This window comes from Salvelinus fontinalis, chromosome 35, assembly GCF_029448725.1.
Source record: "Salvelinus fontinalis isolate EN_2023a chromosome 35, ASM2944872v1, whole genome shotgun sequence".
Lineage (NCBI taxonomy): Eukaryota > Metazoa > Chordata > Actinopteri > Salmoniformes > Salmonidae > Salvelinus > Salvelinus fontinalis.
The window spans coordinates 12,926,894-12,954,153 of NC_074699.1; positions in this window are offsets into that span (position 1 = coordinate 12,926,894).

Sequence of the window (27,260 nt, forward strand, 5' to 3'; positions counted from 1 at the left end):
CACTAAATTTCTTCTCTCACCGCCTCTTGACATCCAGGGGAAGGTCTATGAAGTGCACGTATACTAATACGTATCATGCCCATTTATAGGCAGGAAGTAGAACAGAGCCTCGATTTCAGACTTTCCACTTCCTGGTCAGGAAGTTTGTGCCAAATGAGTTCTGTTTGACTCACAGCTATAATTCAAACGGTTTTAGAAACTAGAGAGTGTTTTCTATCCAATAGTAATAATAATATGCATATTGTACGAGCAAGAATTGAGTACGAGGCCGTTTGAAATGGGCACCTTTTATCTGGCTACTCAATACTGCCCCTGCAGCCCAAACAGGTTAACGAATGTTACTCTGAACTATCCATTCTAACCGCGGCATAGAGAGAGAGGGCGGACAAACTCCAACAGAAACAAACTTTTCAACAGAGATCCCGACGACACACTGAGCGTAAATATATATATTGATTGCAATTATTCCCGAATGAGTGAGCGTTCATGTGCAAAGTATTAGCATTTCAATTGTTCTAATTATCAACTTTGTAGTGTCTTATCTCAGTTGACTCCCACTTCCCTTTTGTCCACCAAGCCGCGATACCGGTTTATCCCACTAGGGAAACTCCGCTATCATTTCCTTGTAACTATATCTACTGTTTGTTAATGCATTTCTGTGATTACTTAGTTAGTAAATAAAGGATTTAAGACAATTGATGTATGGATGACTCATAGTGAAGACTGGGCTCGTGCAGATAACCAATAATTTACGACGTTTGGAATGAGACTAACGTGAGGTAAAGAATAATCCATTAATTCGAAGACTAATTGATCAGATATTCAAATATCTGAAAGTTATATTAGGAAAATTATAACTTTGTAATCAGAATATTTTCCTTGGTGCCCCGACTTCCTAGTTAATTACAGTTACATGATTAATTAGTTTAATTGCGCAATAATAATTACAGAGAGTTATTTGATAAAAATAAGTCTTCAGTTTTAATGATGTCAAAGACATGACAATGGTCAGCTAACTAGTTGGTTGTTTTGTCTTGTTTCTACCAATGTAATTCATATAACAACTGCACAAGCTGCTTGCTATAGCTAGATAACTAACTAGTTAGTCTGTCGGGCAAGAAAAGTCATGTGTTGCAGTAAATTAGGGCAGCACTCATGAAGCGTGAGCCTCAGTTGTCACTTTTGCTAGCCATTCAGACAACCAGCTAACTAGCCACTGAAATGAAGGCTAGGGTAATTTGTTTTTATGTGCTGGGTTTAGGTTATGGTTTGTCATGTTTGCTAGGGGCAGACAGTCATAGGCTATACATTGCTTCGTTTTCCTATTATTTGACAGCTTAGCGGTTGTGTTAGGGTAGTAGATGCCTGGGCAAATACCCAGCTCATATGATGAGTTGGATATTTGTTTACATAGCCAACTAACACATTGCTTGTTCAGTCCAATTTCTACCAATGCAATTCACTAATCAGCTTACATTGGCAAACTCTGTAGTTAGTCTATCAGGCAAGAAAGCAAGAGTTCATTGGGTGAGAGAGAGCAAGAGGGGGGGGGGGGGGTCGGAGGCGTGTAACTGTATCACACAATTTATTATGGGAACCACTTATTAGGAAGACAGTATGTGTATGGTTGAGAGAGAAATAGTGTGAGAGGGAAAGGGAGAGATTATGTACCTGACCACAATTGTATCCTCTTTGTTGCTCCTCTCCTCTCTGAAAGTGAGGGAAGTGATTTGTAGAGTCAGGGAGTGTGAGTCAGGGAGTCAGCAGCAAAAATCCGGGAGGAAGAGGAGCTAGAGATGATTGCAGGGATAGAGATGTGTAGGAAGGAAGGAGGGGGGAGTGGAGCGAGAGGAGAGTGGAGGGAGAGAGGAAGAGGAGAGGAGGCAGAGGAACATGGACAGGAGGAGTAAGAGGGAGAGGAGGAGGGAGAGGAGGAGACAGAGTATGAAGCAGAGGGAGAGTATGAAGATAAGGGAGAGGAGGAAGCAGAGGGACAGGAAGAGAAAGACGGAGGGGAAGAGGGAAAGCACACCCGAGAGGGGAGCCTACTTTTCTATGAAATGTGTCTGCTCCATGTCCCACCATTTACCCTTGTTCCACACAGCATGGGCCTAAAGTGACAGTGGCATGGGTTTTGGAGTTGTTTTTAATAGTGGTAGGAACTTACATCTGTTCCAGAGCTTGTAATAGACTACAACAAGAAAATGTGTGGGGGTTGACCATCTTGAACAACTGAGGAGCTATTACAATGTCGGACGCACAGGCAGAAAATGGTGGAAGTATGTGTTTTGGGGATTGCTTAAGATTGCCATCATAAATGCACACATTGTATCGGGGACCCTGCAAAGGCCCCTTCCCAGAAACAGCAGGCGTTGGTCCCCGAAGCCATTGAAAATGCAGCTTGTCCATTCACTTTGTGATATGGCTACAGTGGCAGGAAGAAGGGAGCCAGGAGTGTGGCACCAGGGTGTGTGGACCGACTTGTAACTCATTTGAAAGCCGGTGAAGTTTGGTTGGTCTATGTGTTCTGTGTCACTTTGCAGGATGGGGCAGTACTTCCAGAAGTTCCATGTTGTAAGCTAAATGCAAACACTAAGTGTGAAATATGAATATGTCCTACAAATATTTTATTGTCTCTGAACAGTTATTGTGTTTTGTTTCTTCTTTCTTTATCTGTCTCGATCTAATACTTGCATTCACTGAATTGTTGTCGAAGTAGGCTACGTTTTCTACTATTTTCTGTCAGGCCTGGTCTATACTAAATCTTATTGAGAGAGGTTATCTACGTTTTGAAATTTTCTCTGAATAGTTATTTGCATTTTTACATTGTTACAGAAGAAAGAATCATTTTCAATAAAATAGCCTACTTGTGTGGGTTTTGAAATACTTTCTGAATATGGTCACATTTTGGATCATTTTATTTATTTATACAGTATGTACATAATGTTTACAAGTATAATATATTATACTTGGTACATTTTGAGTGAGTAATTTAGTCAGATTTACTACAACAACAAAATAATTGTGTTGAGTGTTAATATGTTGTAACGATCGTCGTCCTCGTCTGATGAGGAATATGAAAGATCGGACCAAACTGCAGCTTGGTACGTGTCCATGTTAAATTTATTACAACTGAACACTGAATACAAAATAACAAAAGTGAAACAACGAAAATTGATACAGTCCTATCAGGTGACACAACACAAAACAGGAAACAACTACTCACAAACAGAGGTGGGAACAGGCTACCTAAGTATGGTTCTCAATCAGAGACAACGATAGACAGCTGCCTCTGATTGGGAACCATACCAGGCCAAACAAAGAAATACAAAACATAGAACAAAACATAGAATTCCCACTCCAACTCACGCCCTGACCAAACCAAAATAGAGACATAAAAAAGGAACTAAGGTCAGGACGTGACATATGTTTTGATTGTGAGTGTCTTTGTTGTATAAAAATATGTTGTATTTTTTTTTTCAGCTAGCTAGTTTAGCCTACTCAAACACCCTGTTCAAACAGAGAGGGATGCTATGTTAGCCAGCTGTCTTTGGCTATCCAACACTGGAACTCAAAGTCAAGATCATCTTTTGGTTTTATGAATTTGTTGCCACCGGGGCCCACCGGTGTAACTGCTAAACTGCTTGCTAACTGTACACTGTACTGCATGATTGTAGAGAGTTTACTAACGCGTTAATTCTAGTATAAAAGTTGACTTGACGTTAGCTATTATGGTGACAACGATGAAGGTGTGTAGCGTATAGAGGTTATGATATGAAGGTTTGGCCTTGAAAGTTTTTTTTGCCTGGTCACAGACAGCTGATGTGTTGTGCACTAAAGTCCACAAGCGAAGGGAAAAGGTGAGAGGAGGAGATCGCATAGATGTGAGAAGGAATTATCCAACAATGAAAGGGATCATGCTGTTTGTATGTGGCTTCTATGAAAGTGAAATGTGTTTGCGTGTGGTCAGGGGTATATTCATTCCACCGATTCTGTTGAAAAAAAATTCTTAAACGTAAGCAAACAGAACGAAACGGGGATAAACATACCTGAATGTATGTGTCCAATAGAAACTCTTGTTTGCAACTGTTGGACTAATGATCGTCCTCCCTCATCTTAAACGGCACCGACCGACCACTGGTCCACGTACTGTAGTGTTATGTCTGGTTTAGCGCATAACAATGTCCAGAACCACTTTGACCTGATCACGATTACTCTCTACAAATAAATAGTCCTTGTCTTCACGGTTAAGATGATTTAAAATATTACCCTGGATTTGATTGCAATGGCTTGCACTGTATCCAGTGCAAATGAGTGGGGCTTGCTACCCTGGTACTTGAAGCATGCCTCTGAAGGTGCTTCCAGTCTGCCAAGTCTGCTCCTGCTCCTCCCCTCCTGCATACGACGTCGCCAGAGTACTAACCTCCTGGGATTCATCATTACGCACACCTGGTACTCATCATTATGCGCACCTGTTAATCATTATGATTCCCACCTGGACTCCATTACCTTCACAATTTCCTCCCCTTTATATGTCACTCTCCCATGTTCACTCACCAGTTGGTATTGTTCTTGTGTATTTGCGCTCTGCCTTATGTTAGTGACTTGGTTTTGTTGTTTTATTAAAACATTTCACCTGCACCTGCTTCCAACTCACCGCCCCATTACACAGTCCCTAAATGAGCCTTCCATACTGGCCTCTGGGAAATGTCTAAACATTTTAGAGAAAACAGCATCCCCATACCACTTCCATGAGAAACACCACCATTTTCCATTTGTCGCTGTAGTGGTGAACACTCACATTTTTGGTTGTGTGATTGGTTCGTCAACTGCAGATAAATCCGCAGGTGAACTTGTGATGACATGCTCACCATGATGAGTTGTTGCCGGGCGATGGTGAGCAAGCTGGGCTGTGGAAGTCAAAGCAGTTGACATGCTACCCTCCTCATGGCTGAAGACGACTGACGGATCATCCGATGGAGGTAGTGGAGCAGGTGCTGTGTCTTCATTCTCTGTGGATTTTTGAAAAGCGAACTTTGTTTCACCATAACATGTGACTAGCTAGCTAACGCTAGTTTGCATTAGCAAAGAATTGCAGAGGGTCTAAACAATTTGCGCAGTTACAGTGAGGGAAAAAAGTATTTGATCCCCTGCTGATTTTGTACGTTTGCCCACTGACAAAGAAATGATCCATCTATAATTTTAATGGTAGGTTTATTTGAACAGTGAGAGACAGAATAACAAAACAAAAATCCAGAAAAATGCATGTCAAAATGTTAAATTGATTTGCATTTTAATGAGGGAAATAAGTATTTCACCCCTCTGCAAAACATGACTTAGTACTTGGTGGCAAAACCCTTGTTGGCAATCACAGAGGTCAGACGTTTCTTGTAATTGGCCACCAGGTTTGCACACATCTCAGGAGGGATTTTGTCCCACTCCTCTTTGCAGATCTTCTCCAAGTCATTAAGGTTTCGAGGCTGACGTTTGGCAACTCGAACCTTCAGCTCCATCCACAGATTTTCTATGGGATTAAGGTCTGGAGACTGGCTAGGCCACTCCAGGACCTTAACCTGTTTGGCGTGCAAGCCCAACGTCGGTACATTTATGACAACAGCCACTTCAAGTGCAGGGCGCGAAATTCAAAAGATATTTTTTTTAAATATTTAACTTTCACACACTAACAAGTCCAATACAGCATATGAAAGGTACACATCTCGTGAATCCAGCCAACATGTCCGATTTTTTTAATGTTTTACAGGGAAGACAAAATATGTAAATCTATTAGCTAACCACGTTAGCAAAAGACTCCACTTTTATTACTCCACCAGTTTTTGACTCCATCAGTAGCTATCACAAATTCGGCCAAATAAAGATATAAATAGCCACTAACCAAGAAACAACCTCATCAGATGACAGTCTGATAAGATATTTATTGTATAGCATATGTTTTTTTTGAAAAATGTGCATATTTCAGGTATAAGTCATAGTTTACATTGCAGCTACAGTCAGAAATTGCACCGAAAGCAGCCATAATATTTACAGACACCAACGTCAAATACCTAATTACTCATCATAAAACATTTCTGAAAAATACATAGTGTACAGCAATTGAATAACAGGCATCTTGTGATTCCAGACAATATTTCCGATTTATCAAGTGTTTTACAGCGAAAACACAATATAGCGTTATATTAGCGTAGCCACAATAGCCAAAAATACAAGCAATTTCCCAGTAGCAAAAGTAAGCGATCGTAACAAACAGGCAAAAGATATATAATTTGACTAACCTTGATTTTCTTCCTCAGATGACAGTCCTATAACATCAGGTTATACATACACTTATGTTTTGTTCAAAAATGTGCATATTTAGAGCTGAAATCAGTGGTTACCCATTATGCTAACGTAGCTACTATTTCCCACAACGTTCGGATATTTTACTGACACTTTTTCTGACACACATATTCTGACCAAATAGCTATTCATAAACATAAATAAAAAATACATGTTGTATAGGAAATGATAGATCCATTAGTTATTAATGAAATCACAGTGTTAGAATTCTAAAAATAACTTCATTACGTTATGCAGCTTCGGTATAGCTTAGAGTAGCCAAAACGTTGGCCGCCCACGACTAGTACACAGGTCGACAGATATGAAATAGCATCATAAAATGTTTCTTACTTTTGCTGATCTTTCATCAGAATGTTGGACAAGGTGTCCTTTTTCCAGAACAGTCGTTGTTTGGAATTAGAACAGACTCTTTCCCTCTTGAATTAGCACGCGCGCTAGCCAAGTGGCACGGATCTCTCCAACGTAAACAAAGTCAGGACGGAACACGGCAAAACTCCCAAAAAAATTCAATAATCTGATGAAACTATATTGAAAAAACATACTTTACGATGATATGGTGACATGTATCAAATAAAATCAAAGCCGGAAATAATATTTGCCTATAATGTCAGCAAAACAAAAGGCAATCCCACTGTCAAGCTCGCGCTCTTCAGAGTACCGAAAATGGGGGACACGAGATTCCAAGATGATGTGTTCCAACTCAGATCGAGATAATCACCTCATTTCTTCTCTCACAGCCTTCTTGACACCCAGAGGAAGGTGTTTGACGTGCATGTATACTAATAGCTCTTGTGCCCATTTATAGGCAGGAAGAGGAAGAGAGCCTCGGTTTCAGACTTTGAACTTCCGGGTCAGGAAAAGTGCTGCAGAATGAGTTCTGTTTCACTCAGAGAAATAATTCAAACGGTTTTAGAAACTAGAGAGTGTTTTCTATCCAATAGTAATAATAATATGCATATTGTACGAGCAAGAATTGAGTACGAGGCCGTTTGAAATGGACACATTTTATCAGGCTACTCAATACTGCCCCTTGCAGCCATAAGAAGTTAATGTGCTTCTTCGTGAGCCACTCCTTTGTTGCCTTGGACGTGTGTTTTGGGTCATTGTTGTGCTGGAATACCCATCCACGACCCATTTTCAATGCCCTGGCTGAGGGAAGGAGGTTCTCACCCAAGATTTGACGGTACATGGCCCCGTTCATCGTCCCTTTGATGCGGTAAAGTTGCCCTCTCCCCTTAGCAGAAAAATACCCCCAAAGCATAATGTTTCCACCTCCATGTTTGACAGTGGGGATGGTGTTCTTGGGGTCATAGGCAGCATTCCTCCTCCTCCAAACACGGCGAGTTGAGTTAATGCCAAAGAGCTCCATTTTGGTCTCATCTGACCACAACACTTTCACCCAGTTGTCCTCTGAATCATTCAGATGTTCATTGGCAAACTTCAGACGGGCATGTATATGTGCTTTCTTGAACAGGGGAACCTTGCGGGTGCTGCAGGATTTCAGTCCTTCATGGCGTAATGTGTTACCAATTGTTTTCTTGGTGACTATGGTCCCAGCTGCCTTGAGATCATTGACAAGATCCTCCCGTGTAGTTCTGGGCTGATTCCTCACCGTTCTCATGATCATTGCAACTCCACGAGGTGAGATCTTGCATGGAGCCCCAGGCCGTGGGAGATTGACAGTTATTTTGTGTTTCTTCCATTTGCGAATAATCGCACCAACTGTTGTCACCTTCTCACCAAGCTGCTTGGCGATGGTCTTGTAGCCCATTCCAGCCTTGTGTAGGTCTACAATCTTGTCCCTGACATCCTTGGAGAGCTCTTTGGTCTTGGCCATGGTGGAGAGTTTGGAATCTGATTGATTGATTGATTGCTTCTGTGGACAGGTGTCTTTTATACAGGTAACAAACTGAGATTAGGAGCACTCCCTTTAAGAGTGTTCTCCTAATCTCAGCTCGTTACCTGTATAAAAGACAGCTGGGAGCCAGAAATCTTTCTGATTGAGAGGGGGTCAAATACTTATTTCCCTCATTAAAATGCAAATCAATTCATAACATTTTTTACATGCGTTTTTCTGGATTTTTTTGTTGTTATTCTCACTGTTCAAATAAACCTACCATTAAAATTATAGACTGATCATTTATTTGTCAGTGGAGAAACATACAAAATCAGCAGGGGATCAAATACTTTTTTCCCTCACTGTAGCTAGCTAGTAGGTACGTGTGTGGGGGAGTGGGAGGTGGTAGTGGTACCATATGATTGCTATATAACCAATTATATCCAAAGAATCAAATGTATTTATTGAATTAAAATATATTTTAAATCATTGGGTGGGCCAGTGTTCAATCTGGCAGGGTCTCTGCCCAGCCTGGCCCTGCTGTGGCTTCGTCTCTGCTCCGGGCAGAGGCAACCAGGTGTTTGGCTAAAATGACCTGGAACTGGCTAAAGATCAAGATGCCGTTGACCTTAACAAGGGCCCCAGGACCAGTGGAAGCAAAATAACCCCATAAGATCAAAATCGAGGTTCTTTCTACTCATGCATTCTCATTTCGACACCAAACCCACTACTGGTGTGCGTGGCCAAAGAGCTCTAGTTTCATGTCATCTGTCCAAAGCACCGGTTCCAATCCAAGTGCAAATGTTGTTTAGCAAACTCCAGGTGTTTATATTTGTTGGATGAACTCATTGGGAGGGATATTTCATTAAAGAGATCACAGGGGCAGGCGAAAGAGATTGGTGCCCCTGATAACTCACTTGGGTAGAGAGTCAGGACACAGCAGGAAAACCATCACTAAGTTTAACTCCCACAACCCCATACAATCGATATCCAACCCCCTACTGCTTAAAAATTAGGGTGAACAAAAATTCATATACATTTTCCTCTCCTCCATGCTCTTGCTGTATGCATGACCAGAGAGCAAAGGCACATCGATAACGGCGTTACCTGCTGAGTTGAGTTGAGTTGACCAATTGCCAGGTGATCTCTCCATTTTGTGTTTATTTGCTACACCATCGGGTATATTTCTAAAGATTCACTCCAATAAAATAATTTACTAAATGCATTTTTACTTCTAGAGCATATTTTTTTATTGTTATACCGGTAGCACTTTACTGCTAAAGATTATGTGTGAATTTATTGTGTGGATGTATTGCCACACCATTTTGTTCTAGCTTTTTAATTGCAATTGATCAAGAGAAAGAGAACCTTGCTACTGACCAGGGGTTGTTTGGAATTGACCACAAAACAAACAAGGTCAAATGAACCCAAGGGTGCTTCCAACTTTCAGCAGTTAATTAATGGGACTATTCTGAAGATGTCAGGAATCCATTTCCTTCTCCAGGCAGATCTAAAAAATGGACATGCATTTTTTATTTGAGTGTTTAGAGTGCATCTCACCAGATAACGGCACAAAGATAGGTTCATGAGAGTACCAATTTCTCTACTCTCTGCAGTTACTTTATTTCCAAACCGCTATGTCCACCAATTTTTCACCAGAAATGATTGCTTATGGGTACCATAATGTGTGTTTAAAATATCTGTCGCCTTGGGACAATCTGTGAGGACAGACGCTGGGAGACGAGAAGCAAGTACAGGGAGTGAATATTTAATATCTAACTGAAACAAAACGACATTAATGCTGACACAGGGATGAAACTGAGGAATAGACAGATATAGGGGAGGCAATCAATAAGTGATGGAGTCCAGGTAAGTCCAATAAAGCGCTGATGTGCGCAACGATGGTGACAGGTGTGCGTAATGATTGGCGGGAGCAGGTACAACCCCCCCCCCCCCTTACATATGATGTGACATTTGTTCCTGAAAGCCATGACTGAGGTGATGGTAAGGGCTTCACCCCAGTCACTCGGTCAGGGAGAGTTTGAAAATGTCAGTGAAGACACTTGCCAGTTGGTCTCGCATGCTTTAAATACATGTCCTGGCAATCCATCTGGTGTCCGGTTTATTGTCCCGCTCCATGAAAGCGGCAGCTCTACCCTTTAGCTCTGTGCGGGTGTTGCCTGTAATTCATGGCTTCTGGTTGGAATATGTGCGTGCGGTCACTGTGGGGATGATGTCGTTGATGCACTTATTGATGAAGCCAATGACTGAGGTGGTATACTCCTCAATGCCATTGGATGAATCCCGGAACATATTCCAGTCTATGATAGCAAAACAGTCCTGTAGCGTAGCATCCATGTCATCTGACCACTTCTGTATGGAGCGAGTCACTGGTACTCCCTGCTTTAGTTTTTACTTGTAAGCAGGAATCAGGAGGATAGAATTATGGTCAGATTTTCCAAAGGAGGGCGTGGGAGAGTTTTGTATGCATCTCTGTGTTTGGAGTAAAGGTGGTCTAGAGTTTTTTTTCCTCTAGTTGCACATGTGACATGCTGTTAGAAATTAGGTAAAATGGATTTAAGTTTGCCTGCGTTAAAGTCCCCGGCCACTAGGAGCTCCGGTTCTGAATGAGCATTTTCTTGTTTGCTTATGGCCTTTTACAGCTCGTTCAGGGTTGGGGAGTAACAGATGACATGTAATCCGTTACATGTAAGGGATTACCAAAAAACATTAACTGTAATCTGTTACGTTACCAGCAAAAAATATTAGATTACAGATACATTTGAAAACTTCCTTATTACTTCGAGGATTACTTTCAAATTCAGCAAGGATGTTCGCAGAAATAAACGTATCTGTTTTCTCAATGACATTCAAATCAGCATTGAAAAAATGAGCATATTTAAGTTTGTTCCACCTGAGCGAGTCTGACTACAAGTCAGAGACCACTATGATAACACACCAAATGTGTTTGATGGATCGTGGGTAGAGAGCAGGAATAAACTTTTGTGGGCTACAGTCCAAGCTCAGTATGTAGTAGAAAGCGATGGCTTAAAGGAAGCCTACATAACCAACCCATAAAGTAAAATGTAGCATTCATATATAGCCAGCTATGTAAACTTTAACATTGATTCATCCTGCAATAGATGTTGTTTAATTGGTAACATACATTTTTGTCTTCTTTTTAATGCCTCTTAACCTTTCACGAGCCTCAACCCCGGATCCGGGAGCACCCCCCCCCCCCCCCCCCCCCCCACCCCCACACTGATTAGCATCGCTAGCATAGCGTCACAATTAAATAGTAGCATCTAAATATCATTAAATCACAAGTCCAAGACACCAAATGAAAGATACAGATCTTGTGAATAAAGCCACCGTTTCAGATTTTTAAAATGTTTTACAGGGAAGACACAATATGTAAATCTATTAGCTAAATACGTTAGCAAAAGACACCATTTTTCTTTGTCCACCATTTTCTCTCCACCAGTAGCTATCACCAATTCGGCTAAACTAAGATATTGATAGCCACTAACCAAGAAAAAACCTCATCAGATGACAGTCTGATAACATATTTATGGTATAGGATAGGTTTTGTTAGAAAAATGTGCATATTTCAGGTATAAATCATAGTTTGCCATTGCAGCCACCATCACAAATCTCACCAAAGCGACTAGAATTACTACAGAGAGCAACGTGTTTTACAAATTTACTCATCATAAAACATTTCTTAAAAATACACAGCACATAGCAACGGAAAGACACAGATCTTGTGAATTCAGACAATATTTCAGATGTTCTAAGTGTTTTACAGCGAAAACACAATAAATCGTTATATTAGCATACCACATATGCAAACGTTACCCGACCATTGATTCAAGCCAAAGAGAGCGATATCGTTATCATCGCCAAAATATATTAATTTTTTCACTAACCTTCTCAGAATTCTTCCGATGACACTCCTGTAACATCATATTACAACATACATATAGAGTTTGTTCGAAAATGTGCATATTTAGCCATAAAAAAACGTGGTTATACAATGACAATACTAGCAAAACTAGCCTGAAAATGTCGGTCTCCATCTTTCACAGTGATCTTGTCTCATGGATATCTATTCATAAACTTGACTAAAAAAATATAAGTTGGACAGCTATCGAAAGACAAATTAGTTCTTAATGCAATCGCTGATTTACATTTCTAAAATTATCCTTACTGTGCAATACAGGGTTCGCCAAGCGAAGCTATACCAAACAAAACGGCGGAATATGCGTTTAAATTTTTTTGACAGAACAACGTTTTATCATCTTAAATGTTTCTTACTATGAGGTGATCTTCCATCAGAATCTTGGGCAATGAATCCTTTCTTGGGTCTAATCTTCTTTTGGTCGAAAGATGCCCTCTGTCCGTCGAAATGCCCACTAACGTTCGACCGGGATCCCGAAACGTGCCCGGCTCTTCAAAGAGCATCACATAGAAATGCCTCAAAATCGCACTAAACGGACATAAATTGCTATAAAACGGTTTAAATTAACTACCTTAGAAACATCATAACACCTATAACGAGTAAAAACATGACCGACGCTATATTACTGGCTAAACCAAGGCTTGGAAAAAGGCCAGTCAGATATCCTTCTTGCGTTGAGCGCAGAGTCCAAAAGAGCGCTACTTCCGGTATTTGGTGATTTATAGAGCCCATGATTGCGCAATCGACTCCATTCAAATTGTCACCAAGTTCTGAAAACTCACTCACTGGGAGGAAAAGTGCTGTAGAATGAGTTCTGTTCCACTCAGAGACATAATTCAAACGGCTATAGAAACTAGAGAGTGTTTTCTATCCAATAATAACAATAATATGCATATTGTACGAGCAAGAATTGAGTACTAGGCAGTTTAATCTGTAGAGCAAATTATGCTAATGCGAAACAGCACCCCCTATATTCTCAACTGGTTAAGGGGAAAGTAATCTAAAAGTAACTGAATGTAATCAGATTACGAGTTTGGGTAATCAAAAAGTTACATTACCGATTACAATTTTGGACAGGTAACAAGTAACTGCAACGGATTACATTTAGAAAGTAACCTATCCAACCCTGAGATCGTTGAGTGCGGTCTTTGTGTCAGCACCGGTTTGTGGTGGTAAATAGACGGCTACGAATAATATAGATGTGAATTCTCTTGGTAGATAGTGTGGTCTACAGCTTTTCATTAAGTATTCTACCTCAGGAGAGCAATACCTTGTGACTTCTTTAATATTAGACATCGCACACCAGCAGTGATTGACAAATAGACACACACCCCCGGCCATCATCTTACCAGATGTAGCTGCTCTGTCCTGCCGATGCACGGAGAAGGCAGCCAGCTCTATATTATCCGTGTCATCGTTCAGCCTCGTCTCGGTGAAACAAAAGATATTACAGTTTTTAATGTCCCATTGGTAGGAAAGTCTTAATCGTAGCTCGTCCAGTTTGTTTTCCAATGATTGCACATTGGCCAATAATACGGAGGGTAGTGGTGGTTTACCTACTCGTCTGCAAATTCTTCCAAGGCACCCCGCCCTCCTCCCCCTTTTTCTCTGTCTTTTCTTCACGTTGATGACAGGGATTTGGGCCTTATCTTGACAACGCAGTATATCCTTCGCATCGGGCTCATTAACTTCTTATGGCTGCAGGGGCAGTATTGAGTAGCTTGGATGAAAAGGTGCCCAGAGGTGCCCAGAGTAAACTGCCTGCTCCTCAGTCCCAGTTGCTAATATATGCATAGTATTATTAGTATTGGATAGAAAACACTGATGTTTCTAAAACTGTTTGAATGATGTCTGTGAGTATAACAGAACTCATATGGCAGACAAAAACCTGAGAAAAAAATCCAACCAGGAAGTGGGAAATCTGAGGTTTGTAGGTTTTCAACTCATTGCCTATCGAATACACAGTGGGATATGGGTCAGTTTGCACTTCCTACGGCTTCCACTAGATGTCAACAGTCTATAGAACCTTGTCTGATGCCTCTACTGTGAAGTGGGGCCGAAGAAGACGGGAATGAGTAAGGTCTACCATGACCTGACCATGCTCTGACCATGCGCGTTCACATGAGAGAGAGCTCTGTTCCATCGCACTTCTGAAGACAATGGAATTCTCCGGTTGGAACTTTATTGAAGATTTATGTTAAAAACATCCTAAAGATTGATTCAATACATCGTTTGACATGTTTCTACTGACTGTTACGGAACTTTTTGACATTGCGTCTGCTTTTAGTGAACGCGCTTCCTGACTTTGGATTTGTTTACCAAACACGCTAATAAAAATAGCTATTTGGACATAAATTATGGACATTACCGAACAAAACAAACATTTATTGTGGAAGTGGGAGTCCTGGGAGTGCATTCCGACGAAGATCAGCAAAGGTAAGTGAAGATTTATAATGCTATTTATAACTTTTGTTGACTCCACAATTTGGCGGGTAACTGTATGGCTTCCTTTTGTGGCTGAACGCTGTTCTCAGATTATTGAATATTGTGCTTTTGCCGTAAAGCTTTTTTGAAATCTGACACAGCGGTTGCATTAAGAACAAGTGTATCTTTAATTCTATGTAAACCATGTATCTTTCAGCAAAGGTTATGATGAGTATTTCTGTTATTTGATGTGGCTCTCTGCAATTTCTCTGGATATTTTGGAGGCATTTCTGAACATGGCGCCAATGTAAACTGAGGTTTTAGGATATAAATATGAACTTTATTGAACAAAACATATATGTATTGTGTAACATGAAGTCCTATGAGTGTCATCTGATGAAGATCATCAAAGGTTAGTGATTCATTTTCTCTCTATTTCTGCTTTTTGGGACTCCTGTCTTTGGCTGGGAAAATGGCTGTGTTTTTCTGTGAATTTGCGGTGACCTAACATAATCGTTTGTGGTGCTTTCGCTGTAAAGCCTTTTTGAAATTGGACACTGTGGTGGGATTAACAAGAAGTGTATCTTTAAAATGTTGTGAAATACTTGTATGCTTGAGGAATTTTAATTATGAGATTTCTGTTGTTTGAATTTGGCGCCCTGCACTTTCACTGGCTATTGACATATCGATCACGTTAACGGGATTGCAGTACTAATACGTTTTTAAAGTCTTCCTCAAAAAAATATTTGTCCAGTTCGAGGTGATTAATCGCTGTTCTGATGTCCAGAAGCTCTTTTTGGTCATAAGAGATGGTAGCAGCAACATTATGTATAAAATGTGTTACAAACAATGTGGAAAATCAAAATAGCACAGTTGATTAGGAGCCGGTAAAACGGCAGCCAACCCCTCCGGCGCCATTATAACATTTTGCAACAAAAACTATTGTATTACACAACTGAAATCTCTTAATTAAAACTCTGAGAACAGTAATATTTTACACTCACATAATGGTACCCAGAAGCATTTATTTCTGAATGGAAGATACAGTGTTTTGGAAATAAACTCTTCAATTATACACAATGGTATAGTAAAGTTCCATTTTACTACACAATAAAGGCTTGGATCAGAAAACCAGTCAGTATCTAGTGTGCATCATGCAGCGCGACACATCTCCTTCACATGGCCTGTAGAATGTTGTCCCACTCTTCAATGGCTGTGTAAAGTTGCTGGATGTTGGTGGGAACTGGAACCCGCCTGCTCGTACCATAACCCCACCGCCACTATGGAGCACTCTGTTCACAACGTTAACATCAGCAAACCACTCGGCCACATGACGCTATACATGTGGTCTGCGTTTGTGAGGCCGGTTGGAATGTACTGCCAAATTCTCTTAAATGAAGTTGGAGGTGGCTTTTGGTAGAGAAACTAACATAAAATGATCTAGCAACAGCTCTGGTGGACATTCTTGCAGTCAGCATTCCAATTGCACGCTCCCTCAAAACCTAAGCCATCTGTTGTATTGTGTGACAAAACCGCACATTTTAGAGTGGCCTTTTATTGTCCCCAGCACAAGGTGCACCTGTGTAAGGATCACGCTGTGTAGTCAGCTTCTTGATATGCCACACTTGTCAGGTGGATGGATTATCGTGGCAAAGGATAAATGCTCAATAACAGGGATGTAAACAAATTTGTGCACAAAATTTGAGAGAAAAAAGCTTTTTTTGTGCATCTGTAACATTTCTGTGATCTTTTATTTCAGCTCATGAAACATGGGACCAACACTTTACATGTTGCGTTCATATTTTTGTTCAGTGTACATCAAAATGCTCTTGTTACTTATAGCCTGCATGGCCAAATGTCTCTTGTGATGTCTGTCTCATCAGCACATTTGTTGTTTAAATATCATTTTAGGGGGATAATCACTCTATCCTCAATAGACATGATAGCATTGTAATGATGTTTAATTAACGATGTAAATTGATGTTTGCTCAAGGGTTATATAAATAAAAAGTAAATCATGTTTTAACCAATTGACAGCTGTTATTAGATAACCATAAATGTGGGCTAATTGTCTATGATGAAAGTAAGAAGCAGTATGTTTCTGCAATGACATTCAGTGCAAGAAAATGGTGCAAGACATGAAAATTAAGAGGAAATGGGAGTTTTCCTTGACAGTCTATGTGATGGACTGTCCCTGTATATTGTAATGGCCTCTTGTGTCTTAACAATTGTCACGTCATCTTCATCTTTGACAAATCATGACCTTGGGACTATAAGTTTCTATCTGACAATTTGGTCAAAAATGGGTTCTTTAGAGGGTATTTTACATGTGAGATACTGTATGTCAGATTTACAGTATGTTGAAAAAAGGGAACATCAAAGTTTTATCCGCGCAAACACCTTTAACATGGTGCTATACGCTTCTATCTGCAATCCAATCACACAATGCTGAGTTATCAATCAAAAATAATTGTATGTATGGTAATATACTTATTGAGTCATGAAAGTGGAAGACATCACAAAACAGTTCAGAGATCTGGGACTTAAAAAATGCTAATTATCTCAAACCTATACATTTTGCAGATAGAACCTTATAGTTGTCACGCCTTCTCCCGCTCCCCCCACCCCCCTGACGCTCGATGGCGCCAGGTTCCCCGGCATTACGCACTCCTGCCACCATCAGCACGCACACCTGCCTTTCCCCGTCACGCGCATCAGTGTATTATTGGACTCATCTGGACTCACTCACCTGTTTATTACCTCCCCTATATTTGTCACTTCCCCATCTCTGTTCCCCACAGCTGCAGTGATTGTTGATTGTCGTTGTTTTGCCCGTGTGCTGACGCTGTGCCTGTCTTGTTTCATGTCTGTTCCTTATTAAATGTTGACTCCCCGTACCTGCTTGTCATCTCCGGCACCGGTCCTTACAATAGTCCGAAGTCTTTGATTATTCTTATCAAAGGTTCTGGTCCTCTTTTTCAATTACTTAAGATTTTTTCCCCACCACTTTTTCTGAAGAATGTAAAAACAAATAAATGCAGGTGCCTCAGAGCATGTTGTAGGCCCTTGGGAGAGGCATTGCTGTTTTTGTCTTGTTTTATATCAATACAAAAACCTCCTTGGAAAGGGTATTTCGCTAAAATTACAAACTTACCACATTTTATTGACTAATAGCAAGTAGGATGTCAGAGACCAGAAAAAAAGACCAGTTTACTCAACCAGAGCTAAGCTTCAGCAATGTTACTAGTTATCCAAAGGATATATTGTATTTGTCATTTTATTGAACTATCGCTTTAACAAATGTGTGATGAACATTAATTAATATATATATATTCCCTTTATTTAATAATTCCATGTCTGTACTTTTCTGTTTAGTCAATTGTAACATTCTGTGCCAGATAGGACCTTAAGGTTCTATCTGCAATTGCACCCCCATGGGACCTTATTAATGGGTTATGAAAGATGAATTCACTACAAAACAGTTCTGAGATCTGGGATTTGAAAAATGTGATGCTCAGTATCTCAGAACTATGCTTTACGCAGATAGAACCTTCCCAAAGGGCACAGACGTCAATTCGACACCTATTCCACAAAGGTTCAACGTCATTTCATTGAAATGACGTGAAAACAACATTGATTCAACCAGTGTGTGCCCAGTGGGTTATAGTCCCAAGGTCTCGTGCTCTGGCTCTCATGTTCTCCCTCTCCTCCAGGTTTAGTAAATGTTGATAGTGAGAAACTGGAGCTACTCAGTCAATGTGTCATTGGAATGATAAAGCATGACACCAACATCATACACTGAGCAATAAAACTATGACAAAAATGTCAGCACATGAAGGCTTGGGAACACATTGACATGTTAGCCACAGTGAGAAGTCAGGGTTGATGTTACAGTATGTGTCTATATTCTATTAGAGACGCTGCATCGCTTTGCTTAACAGACACTGGGTTATTGATGGTTGGGTTTAACAAAGTTTCCCGAAATCCGTTTTCTACTGCACAAACTTTGAGAAAACTGGAAACACATTCCCGTCTCTAGGAGACAACCTTTTAATAACAGTAGAAAAGTAGTTCCGGTATTCCCTATAGAGCTGACCTGTCAGAGAGCACTCTCCCTCATCTAGTGTATTTACAGCAGTTTCAGAGTTTCAGTGGCAGATACCTCATGGAGAGCAAGTACTCTAGAGCAGTGGTTCCCAGACTTTTTACAGTCCCATACCCCTTCAAACATTCAACATCCAGCTGTGTACCCCCTCTAGCACCAGGGTCAGCACACTCTCAAATGTTTGTTTTTTGCCATCATTGTAAGCCTACCACACACAATATATATATTTATTAAACATAAGAATGAGTGAGTTTTTGTCACAACCTGGCTCGTGGGAAGTGACAAAGTGCTCTTATAGGACCAGGGCACAAATAATACACTGCTCAAAAAAATAAAGGGAACACTTAAACAACACAATGTAACTCCAAGTCAATCACACTTCTGCGAAATCAAACTGTCCACTTAGGAAGCAACACTGATTGACAATAAATTTCACATGCTGTTGTGCAAATGGAATAGACAAAAGGTGGAAATTATAGGCAATTAGCAAGACACCGTCTCAAAAGGAGTGATTCTGCAGGTGGTGACCACAGACCACTTCTCAGTTCCTATGCTTCCTGGCTGATGTTTTGGTCACTTTTGAATGCTGGCAGTGCTCTCACTCTAGTGGTAGCATGAGACGGAGTCTACAACCCACACAAGTGGCTCAGGTAGTGCAGTTCATCCAGGATGGCACATCAATGCGAGCTGTGGCAAAAAGGTTTGCTGTGTCTGTCAGCGTAGTGTCCAGAGCATGGAGGCGCTACCAGGAGACAGGCCAGTACATCAGGAGACGTGGAGGAGGCCGTAGGAGGGCAACAATCCAGCAGCAGGACCGCTACCTCCGCCTTTGTGCAAGGAGGTGCACTGCCAGAGCCCTGCAAGATGACCTCCAGCAGGCCACAAATGTGCATGTGTCAGCATATGGTCTCACAAGGGGTCTGAGGATCTCATCTCGGTACCTATTGGCAGTCAGGCTACCTCTGGCGAGCACATGGAGGGCTGTGCGGCCCCACAAAGAAATGCCACCCCACACCATGACTGACCCATCGCCAAACCGGTCATGCTGGAAGATGTTGCAGGCAGCAGAACGTTCTCCACGGCGTCTCCAGACTCTGTCACGTCTGTCACATGTGCTCATGTGCTCAGTGTGAACCTGCTTTCATCTGTGAAGAGCACAGGGCGCCAGTGGCGAATTTGCCAATCTTGGTGTTCTCTGGCAAATGCCAAACGTCCTGCACGGTGTTGGGCTGTAAGCACAACCCCCACCTGTGGACGTCGGGCCCTCATACCACCCTCATGGAGTCTGTTTCTGACCGTTTGAGCAGACACATGCACATTTGTGGCCTGCTGGAGGTCATTTTGCAGGGCGCTGGCAGTGCACCTCCTTGCACAAAGGCGGAGGTAGCGGTCCTGCTGCTGGGTTGTTGCCCTCCTACGGCCTCCTCCACGTCTCCTGATGTACTGGCCTGTCTCCTGGTAGCGCCTCCATGCTCTGGACACTACGCTGACAGACACAGCAAACCTTTTTGCCACAGTTCGCATTGATGTGCCATCCTGGATGAACTGCACTACCTGAGCCACTTGTGTGGGTTGTAGACTCCGTCTCATGCTACCACTAGAGTGAGAGCACCGCCAGCATTCAAAAGTGACCAAAACATCAGCCAGGAAGCATAGGAACTGAGAAGTGGTCTGTGGTCACCACCTGCAGAATCACTCCTTTTGTGACGGTGTCTTGCTAATTGCCTATAATTTCCACCTTTTGTCTATTCCATTTGCACAACAGCATGTGAAATTTATTGTCAATCAGTGTTGCTTCCTAAGTGGACAGTTTGATTTCACAGAAGTGTGATTGACTTGGAGTTACATTGTGTTGTTTAAGTGTTCCCTTTATTTTTTTGAGCAGTGTAATAATATAATAATAATCAATAATTTTGCTCTTTATTTAGCCATCTTACATATAAAACCTTATTTGTTCATCGAAAAATGTGAATCACTCACGACAGGTTAATGATGTGCTTGAAAGGATGCACATAACTCTGCAATGTTGGGTTGTATTGGAGAGAGTCTGTCTTAAATCATTTTCCACACACAGTCTGTGTCTGTGTTTAGTTTTCATGCTAGTGAGGGCAGAGAATCCACTCTCACATAGGTATGTGGTTGCAAAGGGCATCAGTATCTTAACAACGCGATTTACCAAGGCAGGATACTCTGAGCGCAGCCCAATCCAGAAATCTGGCAGTGGCTTCTGATTAAATTCAATTTTCACAGAACCACTTGTTGCAATTTTGATGAGCCTCTCTTGTACAGATATCAGTAAGTGGACTGGAGGCAGGGCATGAAAGGGATAACGAATCCAGTTGTTTGTGTCATCCATTTCGGGAAAGTACCTGCGTAATTGCGCACCCAACTCACTCAGGTGCTTTGCTATATCACATTTGACATTGTCCATATGCTTGAGTTAATTTGCACATAATAAATCATACAATGATGGAAAGACCTGTGTTGTCCTTAATACAGACAGAGAAGAGCGGCATCTTCTTAATCATAGCCTCAATTTTGTCTCGCACATTGAATATAGTTGCGAAGAGTCCCTGTAACCCTTGATTCAGATCATTCAGGTGAGAAAAAACATCCCCCAGATAGGCCAGTCGTTTGAGAAATTCGTCATCATGCAAGCGGTCAGACAAGTGTAAATTATGGTCAGTAAAGAAAACTTTAAACTCGTCTCTCAATTTAAAAAATATGTCAATACTTTGCTCCTCGATAACCAGCGCACCTCTGTATGTTTTAAAAGCTTTACATGGTCGCTGCCCAAATCATTGCATAGTGCAGAAAATACACACGAGTTCAGTGGCCTTGCTTTAAAAAAGTATACCATTTTCACTGCCGTGTCCAAAACGTCTTTCAAGCTGTCAGGCATTCCCTTGGCAGCAGGAGACTCTCGGTGGGTGCTACAGTGTACCCAAGTGGCATTGGGAGCAACTGCTTGCACGCGGGTTACCATTCCACTATGTCTCCCCGTCATGGCTTTTGCGCCATCAGTACAGATACCAACATGAGCAGCAGCTACGTTTGGCTACACATGGACCGTTAGTGTAATTCCCACGAGAAAGTAACGGTTAATGTGATTGGATGTTAATTATTTGACTAGGCTACCTTGATTTGACATTGTGTTGTTATTTCACTAGATGGTTTCATTTTATTTTTGGCAGTGAAACGAGGCTACTCAGGAGATAAAATAAACTCACCCAAATGTATAGACCCATTGGAAAATATAAAGGGACTGTTTGAAAATGTGAAAAAATATATATATACATATTTCATTTTTGCATGTGAATCACATTTTTATTTGGCGTACCCCCGACGGCATTGCGCGTACCCCAGTTTGGGAATAGCTGCTGTAGAGAAATCATTTCCTTACATCCTTATTTTCCTCTGCGAAAGATGAAAGCCCATTGCATGGATTTGGAACAACAACCAATAAAGTTGCCATTACGCTAAATTGTGAAATGTGTCTATAATAATGAAACAGTGAGCAGGCAAGTTACATCAGAAATGATTTATTTGAGGGTATTCATGTGAGCTGTCCCAAACTGATTCACTATCAGTTCTTCGTCAATACTCCCTCCAGCTAAATGCTGTCACCTTACCTACAGTAATGTACCATGGTTTTGGAGTTGGTTTTCCAGCCAACATTATTAATTGGCCAAAGTGCACATCAATCAATAGGTACAGCTTACAGTACTTCAAGTGAAGACAGGGCTCTTGGTTAAGAGAGCTCTTTAAAAACCGTAAGTTATATCATGTCATCTGTGTCATTCAAACGACTGTTTGTCTGGAGCAATGACAGCCCCGTTCTACATAAATCATGGTCTAATGCTACCTATAGAGACAAAGTCAACAAAGTGAAACACATTAAATCCATGCCATGCACACATGGGGAATTATGAAGTGTGCTTTGCTAAATCATAATGTCAAAGTGTCACTTTCTGATTTATCGTCTCTCACAATTTCTTGTTTAATTAAGAAATCTTACATAGATTATTCATGATATTAAATGTCCCAAACAAAAATGTAAAACCTCATTAGTTTCGAAAGAATGACATGACACACATTCAATGTATTTGTAATGAAAAATTACAGTAGACATAAATTACCCGGGGAAGTATGCATGGCTCCAGACATTGTTTTATCTGGCATGTGCAACTGCCATGTCTGCGTACAGTACCCTATACCAGCACCTAATATGATTGCAACACCCGTTAGGTGTTCAACTTGGTATTTGATCACATAAGCCAGACAGTGAAAGAAACCCAACCTCTATTATCTCTTAGCCTCCGTCTCTGTACAACATGGAATTGTTTCTCCTTTCCACACCATGTCAGCTTCAGGATCACACACACACAGACACACACACACACACACACACACACACACACACACACACACTGTGGAGGGGCTTAGTGAAACCCTAGGGGCATAGCCAGTAAAAATAGCCCTGACCAATTCCTGCTCCAGTAGCTCAGGTCTGTCAGGAGCTGTGCCCTCCATTCCATCCCCTCCAGCTCTGGACATGCATGGAAGGATGGAGGTGGTGGGCAGACGGGTGGGGGTTTCTCCCCGAAATTAATCTCTCTCCCTGGGGGCGGATTCGGGCCACGGTGAGGCAAACAGACAGAGACCTTTTTCTCAGACCCCTTATCCTTTCGTTTCTCCTCTAGCAAAGGGAAACGGCAATCAACATGACTTCATTAATATTTGACGCATGTCTGTAGAAGATGGAGTGACATGCAGGCAGAGCGAGTGAAAGGCTTTTTCTCAACAGGTGACAGTGCCTGGGGTTAGTAATTGAAGGAAATGTTGTCATAATGATTCACTGAAAATCATTTACAATTAAACAAGGGGGAGGAAGAAGAGTGTTGTCTAATTACTGGGTTACTGCATGAGAATTAGACGTGACATGTTGTTGAGATACGTTCTACTTGTGGTCAAAGGTCCACGTATCTCTATTTTAACTCATCCTAATTTGAGTAACTATCTAAAAGCTACCACCAACCTCAAGTTTGAGCAAATTCCTTCCAAGCAGCTCAAATTATGCCGAAAAACATATCATTTCATTTAAGCGTATTTTGTTACACGCATTTAGCGTTGATAAACAGTACTTTCACTACAACCTTACAGTGTATCTCTTAGGCAGTATGCCTAATTAGACAATGTAGCTAACTGTGCTAAAAGCAGACAGAGGCAATACAAATGTGTACAAATATTTACTGAATTTGTCCTCAGTGCCCAAATGTGTTAGGTGACTCTATTGTACATTAATCCCCCCCAAAATTAACCAAAAACAACCAAATTGTTGAGTTGACAGTAGTAATGCTATTCAAAGAAAGTCCAGCTGTGTGGTGTTCTGTGCCATATGTACACAAACATGTAAAACTGTCATCCAGGAGAGGAGGAGGGGAGAGTTGTTTTGGCAATTAATTACAAAGACATTTGCATAATGATGATAAGCGTGATTAGCAATTCAGTTTTCTTTCAGGATACTATGGCTGCGTTTACACAGGCAGCTCAATTGACCCTTCACTAAGCCCAACCCCAGAATGTTGAGCAACCAATCGCAGCGCTCCAATGTACAGCAACTGTCATCAAGTCCGACACCTCGGACAAGCTCATGTTTAAACTGCATAAATTATGTCTATGACAGTTTAAATGGCAAAATAATTGAGCAGTGCACCGGGAGTAATTGCTACTGTGATTTCTGAACTGCAGAGCCTGTTGATGGAGTATTTTTTAAATCTGAAATTATACTTTTGAAACAATGTTTACTGGTTAGCTAGCTGTCAGTCTCATTGACCACCAAACATAGTTAACGCTAGCTAGCCACTTAATCTAACTTGTTTTCAAACATTGTTAACGCTAGCTAGCCACATAATCTAACTTGTTTTCTCAAAATGTATGTTAGCTAGCTAAGTTAGCAATGTCATGAATACAACTCCCATCTGCTGTCAAGATCAGCAGGGTATGATTTGAGAGTCCTAGTTAGCTCCAAACTATGTTATACTGTATAGCTTTGATTGCATGTTGACAGTGAATTCAGAGCCATTCAGTGGCTATTTACACCTCAAACATAATTTTACCAGGTTCTGTGAAGCAATTGTAAGGACAGTCCACCAGAACATACCAACGAGTTTCCTGATAAGCAAGGGGTCGTCTGTGTTTAATTTCATTCTGAATTACAAAAGCAGTTTGAGATCATTGTGAGGGGATTTCACCAGTTGTTGAACAAGAAATTGGCTTCCCGGGAAAAACGTTGTCCGAAGTTGCAGCAGTAACCAAGGGGGGGCCGCGCTTAGCAAAGTTCAATTCAGATATCTTTTGACTAATTGGATAAGCTTTGAAAAAGGATCTGATGTGAAAAGATGTGATGTGATTGGTCAAAAGACCAATTAGTGGGGAAAAAATCAGAATTGAGCTGCCTGTGTATATGCAGCCTTAGTGCCCAACTAATGTAATATATCTGTTAGTCTACAGTTTTATTCTTTAGCTGGACTGATTGTTTTCAATGACAATATTGGACATATAAAAGTAGCATAAACCACAGCCAGAATATCTGCTTTGCGTGTGAACAATTCAAAGATGACCACAGATGAAGGCAGCCCTGATTACTACAACCACCAATAGGAAGCAAGATGTTGGGGTCCAAGAATGAATTGAACCGCGTTGGAGTTTGCAGAGCATAGTTCTACCCCCTGACTTAGACATAGTATTCTCCTGGAGAATGACTCTATAAAGTATTAATGAAGTGTGTCAGTCTGGCCAGCACAAAGAGGAGTGTAACCTGGGGGGAATATAAAACAGTGCTCTGAGTAATAGAATACATACAAACGTTCTGCATCTCTCCAACATCCCACACCTCCTCCTCTTAACCTAAGAGACAACTATAGGCAGACAAAGATCAGCAGATAGAGCGCACCAAGCCCACCCCCCATAGTTCCAGCCCGCCCAAGGATGGAGGCCTTGGCAAAGAGAAGTCTTTAAAATGTAATGAGCTAATAATGTTGGGTGAAAGGATGGTAAATGGGTGGCAGCGGGGAGAGCGAGGGTCACTGCGGCAAGGCAGGTACGGCAGACAGGGCTGGCTCTGAATATCACTGGGAGAGGTCAGGAGATTGCCGTCACTCCTCGCCTCACGACACTGCAAGTTTGGGGGATGTGTGCAACAGACTGTGCAGGGCTCCGGTAATGTGTTCTCCCCTCTCGTTTCCGTGGCGATACCCACTGAGTCTTCTATGGAATTTGTAATGGCCTATAGCCTGGAGTTGGTTTATCTGATTTCACTTATTTCGTTAACTCTTTCATTACTTTTTCTCCTCTTGAGAGGGCTCAGTGTTGCAAAGTGATGATAGACATTTTTAAATAAGAACAAAGTGAGCTAGCATTCTTTATCATCGGGGGCTACTAAAAGCACTAAATGATACGCCGTACATGGAGAGTGGTCTTATTTCAGGAAACAGACAGCGAAATATTGAGATGTGAGGAATGAATAGGGTTTAAACAGCTAATGTAGGGTTTATTCTAGATACTGGTTCCCATATTTGAAACTGTTGCTTGAATAAATACCAGTACACAGCAAATATGACCATGCCTCTGGGGTATGGTGGCCTGAAGGCTTTTGAACTAAGCCACCCGATCATTTATTCCTGAATTCGTAATTTTTCTGAATGTCAATATTATCCAATTAATTATAGGTCACTCTGCAATTAAAATACAAATGAGAAATGTTGGCTTACATATAGGCTACTGATGTGTAGGGAAGGAAGTACTTTCAACATTGACATATTTTGAAAACAACATTAGGTGTGTTGGTTCCAGTGGTGTGCAGGTTTACTCATAATCCGCAATCCCCGCGGTTATATCCGCGGGCGGGCGGGTTTAGGGTCGTGAAATATTGTGTAAATGAAGGCCAGGTGGGTGGCGGGGCGATTTGAATAAAGTGAAAACAACACCTTAAAAAAATACACAAACGTATCCTTCTTGTGAAATTTACACTGAGTATAGAAAACATTAAGAACACCTGCTCTTTCCATGACATAGACTGACCAGGTGAATCCAAGTGGAAGCTATTATCCCTTATTGATGTCACTTGTTAAATCCACTTCAATCAGTGTAGATGAAAGGGAGGAGAATCCTTAAGAGTCTAATGATGCACCCGTGTGTCAATCTAAGTAACATAATAAAAACACCCCTATCAAAATCCATCAGTTTAAGCTAGAGGTATCTTTTGCATGGGCTGCATCTCAATCCACCACATCGCCTATGTCGGCCTTCCGCATCTGTGGTGGAAGGTGGCCGAGCTACAGTGGTGTTTGTCAGACCATGAGACGTCCCAAAAAGCAACCTTCTCATGGAATATTCTGTAGCATCTGAACGGACACTTTCTATGGAATGATGAGACTCTCACAAACACAATGGTGTTCTCCGTTTTGGTCTATGACCCCCACATGCCCCAGGGGGCTCGTCTGAAGTTGGTAAAGCTGATGTGCCAACTTCTATCTGTAGTGTCTGAACCGTTTGGGCTACAAACTAATATGACCCCA